This window comes from Gossypium raimondii, chromosome 8, assembly GCF_025698545.1.
Source record: "Gossypium raimondii isolate GPD5lz chromosome 8, ASM2569854v1, whole genome shotgun sequence".
Classification (NCBI taxonomy): Eukaryota; Viridiplantae; Streptophyta; class Magnoliopsida; order Malvales; family Malvaceae; genus Gossypium; species Gossypium raimondii.
In genome coordinates, this window is record NC_068572.1 from 58,187,403 (window position 1) to 58,208,847 (window position 21,445).

Here is a 21,445-nt window from a genome sequence, read left to right on the forward strand (position 1 = left end):
GGAAACTCGAAAGAGCTAGTTGGCAACTTAATTATAAAAAATATGGTTAGTTTAAACGACACTCATTCCGCTGATTTTACAGATATGCCATTATGTGTGGTTTTATTTTTATTTTTTGGAAAATTAATTATTAAATGAATATGGTAATGCACTTTTGTGCTTGAAAATTACAGATATTAACTTCAAATTTTATTCAATATTATAAATTATATATGAGTTCTTAATCTAAATTTTACTTGAATGAATCTTATTTGGATATATTTTTATATAGTTATAGTTATTTATATGTATATCACTTGTAATTATAATTATAATTATAATTTTTAAAATCTAAGATTCTTAATTTTGGAAATGATTTGATTATATAATATAAAATATGATATGATAAGTAAAAAAATGCAAATATGAGTGAATAAATTTACTTTAAATATTAATTTTAAGCTTAGTGTTTGTTACGATAGCACTGTATTTTTTTTATTTCATAAGCGCTTTAAAAATTTATCATGTGTCTTTTCTTTTTAAATATTTATTTTTTAATATTTTACTATACTTCTATAAGATAATTATCAATATTTTGACTCGCTTATAAAGTCTAAAAACTCTCTTGATAATGTATTAAATATTTTGCCTAATTTTAAATATTATATTTATTGAGTAATTATTTTATTAATGGGAACATTTGGGGTATTTATACATACTATTACTGTTCAATCCCACTTAGGATCCGAGTCGCCTACCCGCGACCTTGATAGGTCCCACCAAATGATTGAGTGTGATGAGAACCGTGAGAGGATAATAAAGGAAGCTCACAGACCTAGCTCGCAAAGGGAGCTCATGGATCTAACTCGCAAGGAGAGCTCGCACGAACCAAGGGAAGGCTGTTGTTTCAGTTCGCATATACCCAATGAGCTCGCAGAAGGGAGGCCACGTTGTTTGGTAGGCAATCCAGAGTGAAACACGTGTCTTGCATATCTGAAGTCCGCTCAGAATGTCAATTCTAGGAATAGTGGGGTCAAGTCATGTATAAATACTCGAATATTTCCATTAATAAGATATGAGATAAAATTACTCAATAATATTACAAATATTTTATCCAAATTCTATACATAGAGAGGTTTACTTTAGCATGTAGCATCCTTAGATAAATTGTACTTTTAAATATATATTTCAATAAAGTTTGCTTAAATACTATATTCTTTTAATAAAATGAGATTAAATACTGAATAAGGGTTAATAATTAGTATATTGTCAATAAAACAAGGTTTAAAGAATGTTATATTTTTTCAATTTCATTTTTAATATACCTAAATGAGATATGTATCACCCGTAAAATAATTAAACACGTTATATTATTTAAAAATTTAAATTGAACTTTAAAGATGATATTATTAAAACCATAAATAAAGTTATCTTAATTCTTTTTGGTGATACCAGGAGAAAATTTTAAAAAATAACACAATGGCAATTTTGGAGATAAAGTGAAAACTACGGGCAAAAAGCAAAAGAGCAAACCCTCCTCTTAGGTTGACTGATTATCTCTTTGCTTTTTAGGTATGGCACCAACCTAAAGAAAATGAAAAACAAATAAATAAGAAAGAAAGAAAGACGGCATCTATTCTCTATTTCCAAAATTCATCCAATAATCCTATCTTTCCGAATCCCTACCTGATTTCCGTTACCCCTACCGTTTGTTTCCTTATTACTCCAACTAATTTTTTAATAAAGAAAGAAATATATAAAAATAGCAGCATTTTCAGTTATTATGATTTCACAACATGTCTGGCACTTCTCAATAATCATTTATTTATATTCATCATCTAACTATGCTCAATTTCTTTTAGTTATTCAATTATAAAAATTAAAATCAATTTATTGTGTTTTTCTTTTAATATTTTCCTTTGGTTAAGTTTTTAATGAGAATGTGAGGTGAAAATTTATAAATTGGTTTAGTAGTAAATTTAGTTTTTAATTTTTATATATTATTAATTCAATTATAATTTTAAAAGTTTAACTCTCGACGCGTTTTCATATTATTTCAATTTGGTCCTAACTCTAAAAAATTTAAAAATTTAAAAATTATAAATATATAAAACAAACAAAATTAGTTTACTTTTAAACCCATAAAACATGTCTTCTAATACATTCTAAACATAGAAACATTCTCCTTCACTAGACTACCAAACTTGACCTCCACCTAATGGTGGATCCAGAAATACGACTTAGGGGGTAGGGGCAAAGTTAGAATTTTGTTTTTAGGGGGGACAAAATTAAATTATAGATTTCTATGATAGTAAAAATACAATTTTGTCATTTTATTAACCTATATCTTTATAATTTTTAGAGGATTAAATCATATCATTTTTTGGGAGGCTAAAGTGTAATTTTACCATTATTAATTTAAAATTTTATAAATTATAAAGGGATTTTCTATTTTAGGGGGGGCCTTTGCCAACCCCACTAGATCCTCCTCTGCCTTCACCTAACTTCACAACTTAAGGATACGGACCTTTGGAGAACCACACCCCAAAAGCTAGCTATTGAGGTTGAAAAGCCTACGTCCATATAAACCCCACTAGGAACCCCCTTACTTTCCTATATGGGACCCAAGTCTCATACCTTGCAATTGGCACATAACAATCCACCACACTCCACAGTCTCGGTGTCCATGCGGGCTAGCTTTGCGCTAGCTTAATCTAACCCCGGGTGAACATTGCAATGTGGGTTTTTTTAGAACTTTTCGTTGATCCTTTCACCCCCTATTTCCCTCACTGACAGTGACATTCGTATCGGTCTTGGACCCATCATTCTTGATCCCATAAATCAAGAGCCTAAACTTGAGTCTAAATCTAGGAAAAATATTCCCAAAAATTATTAAAGTCTGATAAAGTTGATGAACTAACTGAAGTCATGTTTTTTCAGTTGAAAATGCAAATGAGTTTTTGAATTTGAAGGTAAAATGCAAACATTTAAACAAGTTATCAAGTTTAAGGAAGAAAAAAAAAGATGTCGGGAACAAAATAGAGTGAGGTAGATATTGAAATTTTGAAGAAACAAATGGGTAAAAACCTGGTGAAGAAATTAGGCCAATGGGAGGCTATCCTTTAAAGGAAATATAAAATTAAAAATGTGATAAAGAAAGCAAAAGAATCAAGTGAGAAAAAAAATGGATGGTGATTCATATGCTAATTTTTTTGAAGAACGAGAATTTAATAAACCTTAAACTGGTTTCTTTGTTTCTTTCTTTTACTCTCTTTGTTTTTTTTGGGGGGGGATTTTTCATGTTTTTTGTTTGTAATTTACCAATGAGGTAACCGAATGGTTATTGATTAGCTTCAATTCGGTGATGGATTGCTGATCTGTCGTAATTTGATATGGAAAATTAGGCTTCCCCAATACACTTTAGAAGCTTGTTTTCAAGCATATTAGCGTATTTTCTCTAGTTTTTTTTTTTTGTAGTTTTTAGGTTTTGAGTTAATAAGTACAAATGCCTCATTTTTCTTGTTTTCGAGACCCAAATTATCCCATAGTGTCATTAAGGGGCCTAACATATGATTGAATGTTGTAAGGACGCATTAGAGGTCGGAATCAAGTGAAAACATCACCAAATGAAAGGTTATCGCAATATCCTACCCTTGGAATCGCGATACCTCCAACAAGCCCTAAGGATGGAGACCACCCACAGTGATATTACGATATCCACCCCAGGGTATTGCGATATTCACATGCTTTGGCAACCTCCCATTTCAAGATTGTTGACGATGTTGCAACATCCACCCCATGGATATCGCGATATCTACATCGTGAGGGGACAAAAAATGACACAAAAGTAGTCTTTTCCAACTGAAGCACCAATCATTGAAGATCGATTCAAGGGTATTTAGGGCAACAAAAAAGGATGTGTTGAAGGTCAGAATCGTGCGAAAACATCACCAAATGAGAGGGTATCGTGATATCCTACCCTTGGAATCACGATACCTCCAACAGGCCCATAGTGATCTTGCGGTATCCACCCCAGGGTATTGCGATATCCACATGCTTTAGCAACCTCCCATTTCAATATTGACGACGATGTCGCAACATCCACCCTATGGGTATCGTGATATTTACATCGTGAGGGGACAAAAAATGACATAAAAGGTAGTCTTTTCCAACCAAAGCACCAATCATTGAAGGTCCATTCAAGGGCATTTGGGGCAACAAAATTGGGGTAGAATAACTACATAAATCAACAAAAATTTGGTTGAGACAAAAAGGAGGCCACATTAGTGTAGTTTAACTTTAGTTTTCTTTTTAGGTTTTCTGTTAGTTTTTCTACATTTTTTTTAGGTTTTCTATTTTCTCTTCTTCTTTCATAGCTTTAGAGTTTATTTTATTGCACTTTCTTCTTTTTCTTAGTGTTCTTGTAGTTAGTTAAGTTAGTTAACACTGTAGCTTAGATTTATTTGCATTTTCAATCCCTGTACCTTACTTGTGATGACATTTTTAGCTTTAGTTTAATGATTTCAGTTTCATTACTTTAAATTTGTTAAAGTTTATTCCTTTTATGTTTCTTGCTTTCGATTTTCATGTTATATGCTTATTCTTACATTTTCTTTTAGTTTTCTTGCATAAAAATCCAAACTTTTACATTTTCCTTAAACTTCTCCTTAATGGCTTCTACATTATGCATTTTTATGTTCATTAGCTTTATTTTTAGTATGAGTAACTAAAATTTAAAGGGGATTGGTTGAAGGAAATGTGGTGAGCTTATTTTTGGATGAATGACCAAATCGTAATAAATTGAACTGATATGAATGAACTTAAAAACTTTGGGTTGATGACCCTAAGAAAATATCTAGGTAAGTGAGATCGAAATGAGATCTTGTTGGGCATTAATTCATTGATCTCGGGTTAACCGGTGAGATTGAGAGATAATCTAGATTAATTTTTCTAACTTGGTAAAATTGAGATCGAGAGATAAAATGGAGTCATTTTAGGAGTTTAAGCGATTTGGATCCCTAATTCAAATATTAGTAAACCACACTTAGATCAATTAACCACCGTTTGTTAATTGTTTTTTTTTGTAATTTTACACGTTTTGCAATTTAGTCATTGGTAGTTTTCTCATAGATCAGGTTAATTCCTCTTGACTTTATGGTTTGTCATAATATAAGTTTTTACAACTAGTTGGTTAGACTTTTTATTTCGCACTCTTGTTGTTTAGAAATTGTTTAATCTCTGACTCTTTTAAGTTCAATCCTTGGAACACTCTAGTGTTCCATTGTAACACTACAAATGTTATAACTAACCTATCACACTTGAAGTAAACCGCGATAGTTATATTTGTATTAGTGTTGATTTCTCTCTCTCGTCGTTCGCGAAGGCAGTGAGAGAAATGATCATTTGTTAAGATTGGTGAGTAAACTAAGACGAAAGGTCATATAGGTTAATGGCTTAGTATAGATATGTGTTGGATCTAGTGCTCTAAGTATAGTATTTTTGTCTATGTATACATGTATTTTTTAAACAAATTGGTTTAATAAAATATCTATTGATTACATTAATATTCTTTGTATATTGTCCTCAACAGTTTTTACACGCAAAGCAAAATGAAAGCAAATATTGACTCACTAATTATAACATTTAAGTAATACTAAATAGTATTACATGATTGGATCGTAATAAGGAAAGATAAATTGTATTAGTAGACAATCTAAACATATACGTAGTCTAATAAGAAATGAGCAAACCAATTGAAAGACTAATATGTCGTCTATCAAGTCCAATTTGAAAGATGTTTTGTCTTGAGCATCAGAACGGATGAATCCTAGAAGATAGAGATATAGATGTGACTGATTGGACTGACAATACATCGGATAATACTTAAGTAGAATAGATCCTAGATTCATTTATGGATTTATTCACTCATGATGTTCATAGTATGACATACTTTAACCTGAGTGGATGATGTACTATATAGGCATGGCTCGTATACCTTGATATAAAAGTTTGGGTTCAAATAGATAAGGAATCGAAAGCTGGTGCGTTGGGTATATGACTTCTATTGTATATAGCATCATTCCACACTAGTGGAATTCATAGCTCAACTAAAGGGTAAAAGATATCATCTCATTGGTATTACATGATAGATAAAAAGTAAAACATGGTCATGAGTCATTTATCCTTGATTATTATTTAATAGTAATTGTCTTTTCATGGAAAAAATGTAATGGTAATCGTGATATAAAATAGGATCATATTGAGAGAATGAATTTACCTAAATATATTAAAAATATCCTATGAGGGTAACACACTTAAGACAATGTCATTAGACAAGCACTTATTAAGTAGCTTTCAGAAGCGATATATAATTAGGGAGAGCTCAATCATGATACTATAGTGAAATGACTTTCCTACTGAAAGTAAATACATTGTTTCATAATGGTAATAGTGGGAATTTGTTATCTAAGAATAAATTATATTTTATGGGATTTAGGATATTTGTTTGTTTATATTTAGAGAAATTACTTTCCTACTAAAAGTAATTACAATGTTTCTTTTTTTTTTTTTTGATTTGGTCCATGTTGCTCGAGCCCGCACTTAGAGCAAATTGGGGTACGAGGATAGCATTGAAAGCCATGGTTAACTTGATTCTGTCTTGCACAAAGCACAAATACTATTTGGTTAAAGTTTATTACTATAAATATCACAAAATGACCCAATTTTAAAAATTTTTAAATCTTTTGTTGTAATTGTAAAACCGCTTTCTGAATCAGTTTTTCTAACAGTAGGGTGGTTCAAGGGCTATAATAGTGAAGGATTTGTGAAATGTTTTTATTTTGGTGGTGAGGGATGTATGTATTAAAGATTGTGGTGGTGATAATTGATAATTAGGGTGTTGTGCAAGTAACGGGTTGTGAGGGTCTCGGGCTATTAAAAGAGTGACGATGATGGTTCTGAAGAGCCTAGGGGGGCGAAGATTGCTTTTGCAAGGGTGAATGATGCTTAGTGGTGATGAGTTTAATAAATGTTGAATGTTGAGTGTATGGAAATGGTGTTAGCAGTCGAGCAAGGGTGACAGTAAGGTAATGAAGGGATCAATGATGGTAGGATTAATAGAGGAAACTAAGGTAGGTGCCAAAGGTGTATTCAAGTAGGGTGAGGTGTGTAGGTGAAAGGAGGTTATCACTGGAATTGCCATGTTGGTTTTGAACTTGGTGAAATGACCAATTTGTGACACTATATAAATGTTGAAAGTTAATTTTTTTAAGAATCAAACTAAATTGATACAACGTGTGAATGTTAAGAGTTAAATTTACTATTATGATAATTTTAGAATCACCACATCATCTTTTCATTACCAGATTAATGAAAGTTAACAAAATTAAATAAATTTTTTTATAATTGAGTGGCAATAAAAAGTATAATTAGGTCACCTATCTAGTATAATTTTATTAATAATATTCTATCTCAAAATTATTAAATTGATAAAGTTGAAGTTGAAGTTTTCACATGAAAAATTAAATATCAAAATCAAACGTGTAATCCTCTAACATGTAATAGTTTTCAACATTCAAATATACGAAACACTGAATACTTTGACCAGTAATAATTTTCGTTTCTATCCATTTTCTCCATAGTAGAATTAGCTAATAATATATATAACCCTACATTACTATAGATTAAAATAATTATTCTTCTATTTATGAGTTGAGAAGAGATTACAGGTAGTTTTAAGTATTGTATAAAAAATAAATATAATCAGAACCTATAATAAGATTATTACGTTGATTAACTTAAAAATAAATTCTTTATTTCTAAAAAAATAATTTAAAAATAGCTCGTTTTTATAGAAAAGATTTATTATACGCACACGGGAGACCAACAGCTATTTAACTCCTACGCGCCAAAGCAAACGATCGAATTCATAACGGCTAGAATAAATTTATATTTTTTGTATGACGTAATAAATATAAAAAGGAGTGAGTAAATATAAAAAATATAAATTGAAACGTCGTCGGGGGGGGGGGGCAGGTAGCCGTTAAAAACGTGGGGCCCTAACACAGATCACCAAGACGGTGTTTGCGCGTCCCAAAAGCTTTTACTCTTTCTAAGCCAGCTGGCTTTTCTCAATCTTTTTGTTTTAAATAAAATAAAATGCTTCTTGTTGATTGGTTGCCAATCTGAGTTGAATTGGAATAAAGTAGTTTCCCTAGTTTTAAATTTAATTGTGGGGAATCTTCCCTTTTTCACATTTTTATCATTTTCTCATCTTATTTGTCATCAAAGATGACAATTGGAAGAAGCCTATGTTATTCTTATCCAAAAATATTCAATAAGAAAGGGCAGAAGTTCAATATTTTTTAAGTCCTTAAAATTATAAAACTTTTGGAATTAAACCTAAACTTTTTGTGTTTCAAAACTAATATGGGTTTGAATCATGTAATTATTTTTATCGGAGAATTTTATCTGAATATCATATTTTTAGTTCAAATAAGATTACTGGAGGACTATAAAACAGATGACGACAACTATGATTAAAGAAAAGATTTTAGGGTAAAAGGCATAATTTAAATTATTAATTTTTAGAAGAGTCAAAAGTGTAGTTTTTTTTATTTAACAAAAAACTCCACCCTTGAAAATTGGGTTAAATTAGTAAAAAATACGAATTTAAAAAAACTTAAGAGAATAGGCTAATTTATGTGGTATTTATTGGAATAGACTAATTTTAGAGATAGAAGATAAAGACGCGTCCAGTAGGGTATCGAGGCTTCTAACTAGGCAGGGAAAACGAGTCCTGCTCGGCACGTTTTCTTGCACAGTCAATTGAAAACACGTCCAGTTGGACGGGTTTTCACCTTCTCTCTCCAAATCGACTTCTTTCGATAAATATCACAAAAATCAACCTATTCTCTCAAATTTTTTAAATCTAGTGTTTTTTTTATTAATTTAACCTAAAAATTTATAGTAATATTAATATGTTTTAGTACAACCATTTCGAGTTTAATGACAAAATTTTGGGTTATTGTATATTAGTATAACCAATGCTTGTGTCAAGTGGAAACAAATTTAATGTAATTTAAGATTTTGACTCTATACACAATCAAATTATTAAATACCGAATATTTTATCCTTGAAAAGAAAAACATTTAACAATTAATTTTAGTTCGTTTGACCCGTGAAGGCATTTTTAGGGGTGCTCAATCGGTTAATCGTTCGTTTAATCGAATCGAAATTTTTTCAAAAAATTTTAACCGAACCAAAATATTTCGGTTAATTCGGCTGGTTAACCGAATTAATTGAAATTTATAATTTTTTTGGTTAAAATAAGTATAAAACATATAAAAAATGATAATGTTCATTTGACCAAATTAATCGAATTAAAACTACATATAATTTGTATTATTAATTATTCAGTTCGATTAATTCAGTTAATTATCCGATTTTAAATCGAATTACTCGATAACCAAACTTTCCAAAAAATCGTTAATCGACCTCCGATCGAATACCGACCGATTAATCGAATTAAATTGATTGGATCATATTAATAGAAATTTCAACACTCTAGGCATTTTCATCTCCAAACAAAATTAAATCCTTATAATTGTGCTTAAATTGTAAAGATTTGACAAGTTGAGAAAACAACACCAGTTGTCACCATCTTGATTCTGTCAACTTTCCGATGTATAGATTATGAAGGATGGGGTCCATGACATCCTGGCATGTTCAGGGATCATGCATTTCTAAGATTCTAGAATCAATATCCGCTTTTTAACTTCAATTCCATTTAATGCTTCTTCATTTGGGAGTACGTGAGAAGCCCATCCCACCCATCGTCTTTACATACCTATGGCTATGGTACAAATTTCTATGCGTTTCGTATTTTTATTTTTGTTTTTAATAAATTTAAATAAATTTATTTATCATTTATATTGTTACAATATTTTTATTAAATTCAGATCTTAAGTGAGTTTTTTTTTAAGACTTTAAAATTTCATGTAAATAAATTTAATAAAATAATTTTTATTATGCTAGCAATTGAATTTGAATTTCTAAATTTAAAAATAAATAGACTAAAATTTTAAAAATAAAAATAAAAATTTAAATTTAAATATATAAAAAGAAAAAAAGATCACTCTAGAGCTGAGTGCTTTACATTTTTATTATAAATATATATGTATATTTTAAGTATTGAATAATTATATATGAAAATTAAAAGTAAAAAAATATGCATAGATTTGTTGCTTAAGTCATATTTTTAGATTTACTTCTGTTGGGTATGTAATATTAGTAAAACTAAACTCAAATTAAAAATGATAAATCCTCTCTAATCAGCTTTTATTCCTCTCTTTCTCCTTTTAGAAACCCTTGTGTTGTATCCCTTGAGGTCGTCGGTGTGATCGACCTGAAGCAGATCGTCATTCGGTTTTCTCTTTGCTTTTTCATTTCTTCCTTTTGCTTCCGGCTGAATAATGCCTGAAACTTGCCTCCTCTCTTTCTTCGACCACCTTGCAAGGGTTCCTTTCCTCTTCCACTCGGAACATCAAGATTGGCCACCCTACCCCTCTGTTTGTTTGTTTGGATTGCTATCTCTTTGGTTCTCTGTTGATTGGAGCTCGACGGAGCTCAGGATTCGACGCACTAGCCTATTCGACTGGTGGTTGAAGCCGCTTTGATGGCCACGGGTTCTTCCTTCATCGTCGGTTCCGTTCTGCTCCTTAGAAATTGATGGTGATTTTTTTTTGGGGTTGTCACAGCATGGTCTCTCTCCAAAGGTGTTACATGCGAACGAGAAGTACATCTGTTGCCTTTGCCTTCAGCTACTCCAACGTTCCTTGGCGCTCTCCCCAATGATGGCAACAATGGTGTTCTACAGGCTATGGTTGGGTTTCTATGGCCCATTTCAAGCCCATGGGCTTCTTTGTGTATTTGTGGTTTTTTTTTCATAATCTATTTCCTAATGAAAAATAGATGTTTGCTATAAGATATATGTAAACTTAGGGTGTTGGCATAATCAGTTTACGTCATTGACCATTTTTTAACTCTATGTTAGTTATATAAGAGATATATGCAAACAATAAAGATCAAATACAGAAAAAAAAAAAAAAAAGCTTGCTATGGAACTTAGTTTAAGGACAGAAGAACCAAAGTATACATCATTTATATGTTGGGATCTAATGTCTTTACTATAGTGTTTCGTCGTAATGTATTTGTAAATTTTCGAATAAACTAGTTTAATAAAATTTAATTAATCATGTTAATATCATTTTATTTGTCCTCAATCGTTTTTGCACGCAAAACAAAATGAAAAAAAATTGACTCACTGATTACCTAACATCTAATTAATATTAACTTGTATCATGAGGTTGGATCACGATATGAGAAGACAATTTATATTAGTAGGTAATCTAAATGGTTCATAGTTTATTCAGAATTGAACAAATTGATTACAAAACTATTATGTTATCTATCAAGTCTGATTAAGGAGATACATTGTCTTAGGTATCGTAACAGATGACTCCTAAAAGATAAATATATAGATGCGATTGTCTGGATTGACAGTACATCAAATAGGACCCAAATAGAATAAATCCTTAATCTGTATATGGATTTATTTGCTTATAACGTTCATAGTATGACTTACCTCAATTTTGAGTAGGTGATGGATTATGTGTATGTGACTCGTATACTTTAATAAACTGAAAGTCTGAGTCCAATCAGTAATAGAGCCAAAAGCTAGTACATTGGATATATGACTTCTGCATGGCATAACTTCACCTGCAATGGTGGAATTCATACCCTAATAAAGGATAAATGATATTATCTCATTGGCTATTACATGATAGATGGAAAATACGTGGCCATGGGTTATTGCCAAGGACGAATGACTTTATTACTAATTGTTAGTAATTAATTTTTTCATAAAAGAATATGTAATGGTTGTCATGAGATAAAACAGATTGGATGAACGAATTCAACCCAAAAAAAAAGTAAGAATATCCTATGAGGATAGCACACATTTGACAAGGGTATTGAACAAGCACTTGATAAGTAGCTTTTATAATTGTATATAATATGGAGAGTTTAGTTGTGGTACTTTAGTGGAATGATTCAATTACTAAATAATGTTGTAATTAATAAATGAAGAGTCAGAACTTAATTACAAAATATTTAAGTCGTAATTATATATGTCCAATTGGTTCCTCTGCTAGCTCGGTACTAAAGATGTTCATGGGTTGGTCTGGACTAAATTCAAGTCGAGCCTATCTATATTTGTAAATGACTAACCCAAGCCCCTTTTAGGCCCGAACATATTTTAAAAAATAAAAATAAAAATTTATATTATTTTTAATTTAATATTTAATAATTTTATACATATTTATTTGTTAAAATTTGTTATATAGTCACCTTAACAATTTTTACATCATAGTAGTAGTACTATTATATACTACTATAGATTTAATTTTTATCTGTTATAAATGTAACAACCCGTTTTTAGTGAAATCGAAACAATGGTTTTGAGACCACAAATCCAAGTTTGAAAATAAAATTATTTCAATATTATTTCATGGTCTATGATAGGAAAATCTTATGCAAATTTAGTTAAGAAATTTTTATCGATTGATGCTTAATTAGATGAAAAGGACCAAATTTCATGAAATGCAAAAGTTGAGTTCTAGTAGCTATATGTAATAGCTATGGAATTCAAAGTTTGGGGTCCTTATATGGAAAATAGACCATTAAGAGAAGTTAGTAGATAATGATGATGATTCATCCATGGAAATTTAATTAAAGAAAAGGATGAAATTGGAAAGAAAAGATGAAAAGATGATAAATAATTAAATAACCAAAATATCATCATTTATCTACATCTTTCCCAATTTTTTTTATGGAAGCCCTAGCTAAGAGAAAAGAGCTCAAACAAGTTTTCTTGGCTTAATTAGGTATGAATTCTTGTCCCATTTTAGTAATTTTATATTTTCAAGATCGTAATAGCTTAATTAAGCTATTTTGGGGACTAATTTGCAAAGTTATCAAAGTTCTAGGATTTTCCCATGGATGAATATAGTTGAATTATGAAGTTTTATGGTAGAAAATGAAAGGTTGTTGATAGATAAACATATTTTGTTAAGGGAATTTTGATGAAAACATGATTTAGGGACTAAATTGATAAGTTATAAAATTTATTGAAAAATTCTGATTTTTGAAAAATTCATGGACTGTCATTGTTATATGTAAAAATCAGCTAGACTTGGAATAAGGACTAAATTGAATGAATTTCATTTTTCCGAGCCTAGGGATGAAATCGTCATTAATTAAAAGTATAAGGGAAAAATGGTAATTTTGCCTAAGATGTGAAATGGATTGAATTGATTATAAATTGTATTAAATTAAGTTAAATTTACTCGTATAGATCCGAAAAGACAAAATACGGAATTAGATCGAGGAAAGGAAAAAGTATCGGATTAGTAGATTACGATTCACGAACATTTGTCAAGGTAAGTTCGTGTAACTTAATTGTGTAATTATATGTTTGAATTGATTTGAATGATTTGTATGTGAATTGTGTATTGACCATGTATATGAAATCTGATCACATATCCGGAAAATACTCGATAAATGTTAAATCTCGTTTGAATGAATGAAATTCGATTGGATACAGGGTTCTGTTTCTTGAAATGGTAGTGGTCCTGCATATGTTGCGGACATACCGTAGCGTGAAAGAGCGTCCCGTTACAAGCCCTGTCAAGCTTCCCGTTATATTGTTCTTGCAAGCTTCCTGTTAATAGCTTTTCGGAGCATCTCGATCGGTTGTGACCCTACATGTGATGTGGGCACACCGCAACTCTTCTGAGTGTCCCGTATATGGCTCTTTGTGAGCTTCTCGATTACAGGCTCTTTGTGAGCTTCCCGTTATTGCTCGCTTGAACTTCTCGTTATATGGCTATCTGGTGCTTCCTGATTAAGTGCTCTTCGGAGCTACCCGTTATATGCTCGCATGAGCACTTTGAATATGACTCTTATGAGCTTCTCGTTATTAAGCCCGGATAAGTAACCCGTTACATGCTTACATGAACATCCCATTGTATAGGCTTGAGAGAGAGCTTTCTATTTATGTGCTTGTAAAAGCACTCCCAAATATGAATTGACGGATTTATAGTATTGTACGATTCGGGTGTGCTACCCAAGTTTCCATCGAGATTTCAAACGATTCAACAGGTGAAATTCTGACATGGGAACATATGAAATCAAAATGAAAGTATTATCTGTATATACTTGAAATACTTGGAAACCCGATTAATGAGCTCATCCTTTTTATTGATATTTACATGAAATACATGACTAACATGTTTGTTGATCTTATGTTTGTTCCTTTTTGACATTCCACCTTTGGAGATTCAAAATATTTTAGAAAATGATAGAACAAGGGGAATTTTATCCTTGAACATCCCTTTGTAATCTCACTGTTTTAGAATGTTTTTCTACACCAAAAACAATAATTACCAATAGTTTTAGCTGAGCTAAGTAGTTGGCTTTATGCTATAAATAAGGATTGTTGTACCATATGAAAATAATGAAACCAGTCCTTTGTTAATTACTTTTATCACATCTATTTTCCTTTTTCTTTTTGTAGAAGAAAAATATTAGACTAAAACAAAATTGGTCTAATTTTCGTCGATTGTGTTATATATTATGTGATAAACATCAGTTTCCAGTAGACGTCGCACATAGATTGGAGGTTCATCAATGATGATCAATTGGTTTAATCTTCTTGAGATTTCCTTTGTATCTTTTATTGTTTTTGGTCATGGTAATCACAAATCTTGTTGCAATTTTTCCTCTATTAAATTGTTTAGTTATTATTATTTATTTAGTCCTAATTTAGATTAAATATTTACATTTACATTTAATTATTATAATAAAGACCATGAATTTTGGTTTTCACGCTTAGGCCTCTTTGATGGGCAGTGCATTTACCTGTGATTTGTGTAAAAACAACGACGGTGGTAAGATTAGATACTGTAACGATACTATAGCGCGAGAAAAAAAAAGAAAACTAAATGCACTGAACTAAAAAATAAACGCTCATCCAAAAGGATCCTTAGTTGGGGACACACTAATATGAAAAATAGAGACCTCAAATGTCACTATATTTATTCTCTTCAATATGCCCCGTTAGAAACCCCAATAGCATCTATGTTGTATAAGTGTTTGATTGAGTCAGTATCACTTCTTAATCGATTCTCAATTCAATTGCGAAATTATCAATAATCTATTAATTTTTACTGAAATTCGTCATATTTTGATATGTTTCTTTAACATCATTAGATTGTAATAACATAGCACTGACAATCAATAGTATGACAGATGTGAAAAGCATAATATGATTTTTTATATTTTTTAAAAAATCTCTCAAGTATTTTTAAGAATTTTTTTATTTTTTTTCATTTTCTAAATAATTTCTTTGTTAAAAAGAAAATTTCTTTTATCTTCAATAAAACCATCGAATTTGCTTCATTTTTGCTCATATCTCTTCTCTTAAATCTCTCTCCTTTTTGATGCACTAAATAGACCATTCATTTGTTTATATACTTTCTTTGTTTTAGCTTCAATAATTGCGGGGTTTGCTTGTAGCCGCTAAGTTATCATTTTTCAGTATCACCCGCCTCGCATTCATATTCTTTATTAGTAGATACCCCATAATTCAGCCTAATAGTGTTACAGATCCTTATATTTCGTGCAAAACTAGATTGTCAGACGTCATTCTCATCTCGGATAGAGCCTTCAGCTGCTTCATAACCTCTCTTAAGCTGTCGTGCACCATCTGTGTTCACTTTAGTCCATCCTGATTTAGGACGCTACCAACAAATTTGCTGCCATGTCATCTCCTTTTCTCTGTTATCCGACGCATCTGTATTATGAACTTGGCTTTTAACCAATAAAATAGTTCCTTTTGTCTATATAGACCTTCCCACAAGGCTACAGCCAAAAATTTTGGTAGCCCCAAATCCAAAGGCAAGGTTTATTTGTTATTGGAATATATGGCAAAGGTGCTGCCATCATTGTGTTTGGCATGGTTTGTCATCGTTAAAATCATAATCATAGCATCACCACTGCTATTTTGGTGGTGAAAAATGCTTTTGAAAATTGTAGTGAAAAAAGAAATTTTAAAAATTGTTTTAAAAAATTTGGATAGTGTTTATTTTTATTGTTAAAAAGTGGTTTTTGGAAGACGTGATATTATAAAGTAGAAGATTTAGGGTGGGTTTGGATGTTTATTTGTGTTTAGTGTAATAATAGCGATGACGGTGAGATTAGATACTGTAACGATGCGTTACACGTAGTATGAGACAAAAAGTAAGCTAAACGCACCGAACCGCACCTCACCATCCATCCAAATCCACCCTTAATGAGGGATAAGAAAGATAATTTCATTAAAAAGTACATTTTAATTTGAATTAAAATTTTTATTCAAAATCAGGATTTAATTTTAAAAAATTGTTTATTTATTATTATTTTATTTGAAATTAAGGTTTGAGTTTGAAAAATACTTTCCATAAACAAAGCGATAAAAGAAAATCTCCAACTTTACAAGTTTATTTCGTATTGCTTTTCTGTATTAAAATTTTCGGAGTTCAGGTAAGCTCTTTTCATCCTGCCTTGATATATTGATTAAAATATCCCTTTTTATAATTATTTTTTATGTTTTTAATTTTATAAGAATTAATATATTATAAAATATTATTTAAAATTTTGAAACATGATTAATAATAACCTGATCATGAGTTGGACTACTCGCTTGAAAAATGGGAAGGTTTAGGACTTTGAGCAAAAATATAGACCCGAAAAATAGAATTAGATAAAAAAATATATGACATGTTTTCTAAATGAATCAGGCCTCGAGCAATATTTTTTTGGCCTGAACCCAACCCGAATTTGACAAAAAAAATATGTTGCAATTTGTTGTTGTTTTGTTACGGTTATGTTGTTGTTTTGCTACCATTTCACTATTATATTATTACTATTTTGTTGTTATTATTTGGATATTGTATAATTTTTGTTTTATTGTTAATTTTGCTACTATTTTAAAGGTAATTTACTTGTTAAGTTGCAACTATGTTAGTGTTATTTAAGTATAGAGACTTTTTTTTTTATATGAATTTTCAATTTTAAAAAATATTTATTTTAATGTTTTTAATCTATTTGATGTATTATATTTTAAATTTATTTTTATCTAAAAAAATTAATATGGGTAGGTCAGGTCGAGATTAGACAAAATTTTAAATTCATTTTTCGAGTCAGATCCGAATCTAGAAAATGGGCCAAAAATTTTTACATTGACCCGATCCAAACCCGCCCTGGGCTAATTTTAGGGTCTGTTTGATTGACGGAATTGATTTTCCTGAAAATCATTTCTAATTTTTCCAGCGTTTGATTGGCGGAAAACATTTTCCATTTGGAAAATGAACTCCAAGACAAGGGAAAATGGGTTACATTTTAGGGAAAATGTCTTACCCTTTCAATTTCCGTAAGACATTTTCCGTGCTCTCCTCTCTATCGCCTCCTTCATTCCTTCCTTCATTTCCGGTGAAAAGCTTACATTTATCGATTTTCCAAGAACTTGTTTTTTAATTATTCAATACTTGTTTTTTAACACAATTACAAATAATTTATTTGATATTAGTTTTTTCAATTTATAATGATTAATATTGTAGCTTAATAATTGAGTATTATTATAAATAAATCATTGCAATATATGTAAAAATAATTTAAAATATAAAAATTTATTAATATATATTAATATATGTAAAATAACTTTTCGAAAAATATTTTCAAAAAATGCATAGCGTGAAAATATTTTCCATAAATCATTTACAAAAAGTAAAACATTTTCCAGAAATCATTTTACGGAAAATATTTTAGTGGCAATCAAACAGACCCTTAATATCCAATTTTCATCCATAATTTACGTAAACATAAAATGATTGTGATTCATGCTTGTTCTACTTGCTTCTACATTATAATGAATGAGTAATGAAGGATTTTGGGAAAATGCAGAATTTTTTTTTTTTTTTAGGAAAGGGGAATCCGAATACTCACTTTTAGAAGATGATGATGCACCCACTGCTGATGCTGGAATTGTTGTAAATTACCACATTAATGCCTTCATATTATTCATTCACTCCTTTGGACTATGCCTTCAATTATAATTTAATTTTTAAAGAATCATTTTATTGTGAGAATTGAGAGGCTTGGCAATGAAGATAGATTGGATATGGAAGGAATTAGGTTCCTTTTTTTAATGAAAATCTCACCTATAATCCTTATTCTTTTTAGCCCTTATCATTTATATTTTTTGTCAATTTAACCCCTATTTTTTAAGCTAAATTTGACTTTCAACTTTTAAAAATGATAAATTTAACCATCAACCTTTTAATCGAATTGTTTTTTCAGCCAAAGCGTTAAATTTTAAACACAACAACATGCATATAATCCATGAGTACTTTATTTTATAATTTTTTACGTTTTTTATTTTATAAATTTTAAATTATTTTTGACGTGACATATAAAATAAATAGTATCATGTCAATATAAAATGCGTGTGGATTGATATGCCAATATTGTTAAAAATTAATGTTTTAACTAGCATTTCCGTTAAAAAAGTTATTTGCCTCTTTTTTAAAAATTAATAGTTAAATTTTAACTAAAAAAGAGACCAATTTAACAAAAGATGTAAACATTAATGGCTAACTTTATCATTATGCAAAAAAAAAAAAAGGTTTTGTTTGCTCTATTAAAATTTAATTTTATTTTAATATTTATATATATATTTAATTATATGAGCAAGATTAGTGTCAAAGCAAATTACAAAATAATTTTATCTAAATCTAATTTAATTCAAGTTAAAATTGTAAAATTATATAAATAAATTTTTGAGAAAATTAGATAAATAAATTGAGTAATGAATGATAAGTAAATAATTTTTAAAATGAAAATATAAGATAATATAGATCTAGAGCATATTGTAAATTGACAGTTAGAGAAGAAAATGAAGTTGTAGATTTTTAGTAAGGATGGGTTCGGACAAGAAGGAAGATATTCAGGGTTTTGACGAAATTTTGAAGGAGTTTAATATAATAATCATGTAATAATTTTTGACGTAAATATTTATCTATTTTATCTAAAAAGAAATCCAAAAAATGAGATTCTCTTAGCCCATCATCAAGCTTAGAATGTCAAAATAAAGCTTCTCTAGTGGACAAGAGAATATAAACAACTCAATGTGATCTTTCTATACACATCGATAAAGGATCTCTTAAAGAGTGGCACTCAAAGTTTTTAGATTTCCATTTCTTTTTTAATTTCTGCTATTATATAAATTAAGGATTTTATTATTGTATTTTAATCTGGTATTTTTATTTTTATATTTTTTCAAATTTCAAATTTTCGTTTTATAAATTCATTAACTTATATTCTTCTTTTTCAAAATTTTATTCAATAAATATATTATCAAATGTGTAATATCGTATTAGTTTACTATTTTCACGTCATATTTATAAAAAAAAATTGATGACTATCATTGAAGTAAGGGCTAAAATTTTAGAATACAAAATTATATATACTAAAAATGACCAAATCGAAAAATAAAGACTAAATCTGAAACTTACGAGACTAATAGCAAAATTTGACATAATGAATTTATTTGTTATTGTTTTAGTCAAAACTAAAATTGATCAATTTAAAAATATATACATATAATACATGAACTAATAACAAATTTTGATTTTTTTACTTCTAAAAATTATTATAATTATGGAATGATACTCGATAACTTATTAATAAAATTTTTAAATTCCACAAATAAAATCAATAATTTACAAACATTTTATAAAAATATAATAAAATATTAAAATAGATATTTAAAAATACAAATAATAATTTTTAAAACTACTTACACAATAATTATTACTATTTGATATGACAAAAGATAAGTTTACATATTCTTTTGAGGATTGGGAAAGGAAAGAATAATACCCAAAAAGAAAAAATGCTTAATTTTGGGTCCAATCAACTGTCATTTTTCCTAGTAGCCAAATAAAAAAATTTAGGGTGAGTTTAGATGAACGATTCGTTTATTTATAGTTAATGTAAAAATAATGATGATGTAAGATTAAATACTGTAACGTAAGACAAAAAGTAAACTAAACACATCGCACCTCACTCTCCATCTAAACAGATCCATCTAAACAGATCGCAGAAAATTAAGCATTTGGTAAGAGGAGATAATGGTAATGGCTTTCTCTTTCTAAAGATCAAGTCTCCATCACTATTATAATATAACTGTAAAGTCAAAACAGTTTGACCAAAGTCAAATAAGAAGGAGTACTCATGTTTCTGACTATGTAATGAACATGCATCATTTCTCTGATACAAGCATGGACTATTTTCCCTGCCCAGGGAGAATTTGCTTTTTCACAAGGAAAAATGAATGTCAATGTATAGTTTAGTTGTTGTATTCAACATATATATATATATATATATATATATTGAATTCCAGCTAATGGCTTCAAGTGTTCATTCTTGCAAATTTTTTTTGAATTTAAATTTTCGAGTTAATAGTTATAGCCTTTTTTTTTTACATAATATTTAAAATTACTTATAGTTCCTTCCTAACCCATAAATAAAAAAATAATACACTTCAACATATTCGAAATTATATCCTTCCCAGACTCAATCGATTAAGCTTTCACACAAATCTATAACTTGGAGAAAGAGGAAATTGAGAGATTATTATAGTTTGATTCACTTAAGAGAGTAGCACAGAAAACAAGGAACCTTGTAACTTTGTGGATTAACCTTTTCCGTATTGGTTTAATAATCAAATTCACCACCAAATTTCGTCTGTGGAGAAAAGAAGTAAAATTATGAGAGACTTTCAAGGGCTCAATGCAATGGTGATAAAATGATTTTTTAATTCAAAGTTAAGTACTGAAATAATGCAATAAGTTAAAGAAGAATAATATTTGAATTTAAAAGATTAGTAGTTATTTAATTTTTCGTTTTTTGTCATAACACCCTAAAATGGATGTTAACATTTGTTAATGTGATTATCTGTATATGTCACAACAACAATTAATTATAAATTTTAGAAAAAATTTAAAAATTCTAAAATATTATTATAAATTTTATTATTAAATACATTTTATATTTTTATAATTTTTTGCTTTTAAATAATTTTGAGAAATTTTATATTTTTAAATTTAATTAATTATTGACGTGGCATACATGTGGATGTCACATCAACAAAGTTAATATTTTCTCTCATTTTGGAGAGATTTGACAAATAATGTAAGTTTAATGATTAAAAAATAGAAAATTAAATAAAAGGTTAAAAATACTTTTTTATAAAATTAAAAGGTCAAATAAATCATTATTCCAAAATTAATCGAACATAAATAATACA

General features: G+C 29.2%; 1 long non-coding RNA gene across 1 annotated transcript; it reads left to right on the top strand.

Annotated features, from left to right (window-relative positions):
* The first annotated feature begins 9,736 nt into the window (after positions 1–9,736).
* Positions 9,737–10,993, top strand: LOC105792506 (uncharacterized). Its single transcript, XR_001133315.2, has 2 exons — positions 9,737–9,837; positions 10,342–10,993. It is a non-coding gene; the product is annotated as an uncharacterized LOC105792506 (long non-coding RNA).
* The last annotated feature ends 10,452 nt before the right edge of the window (positions 10,994–21,445 follow it).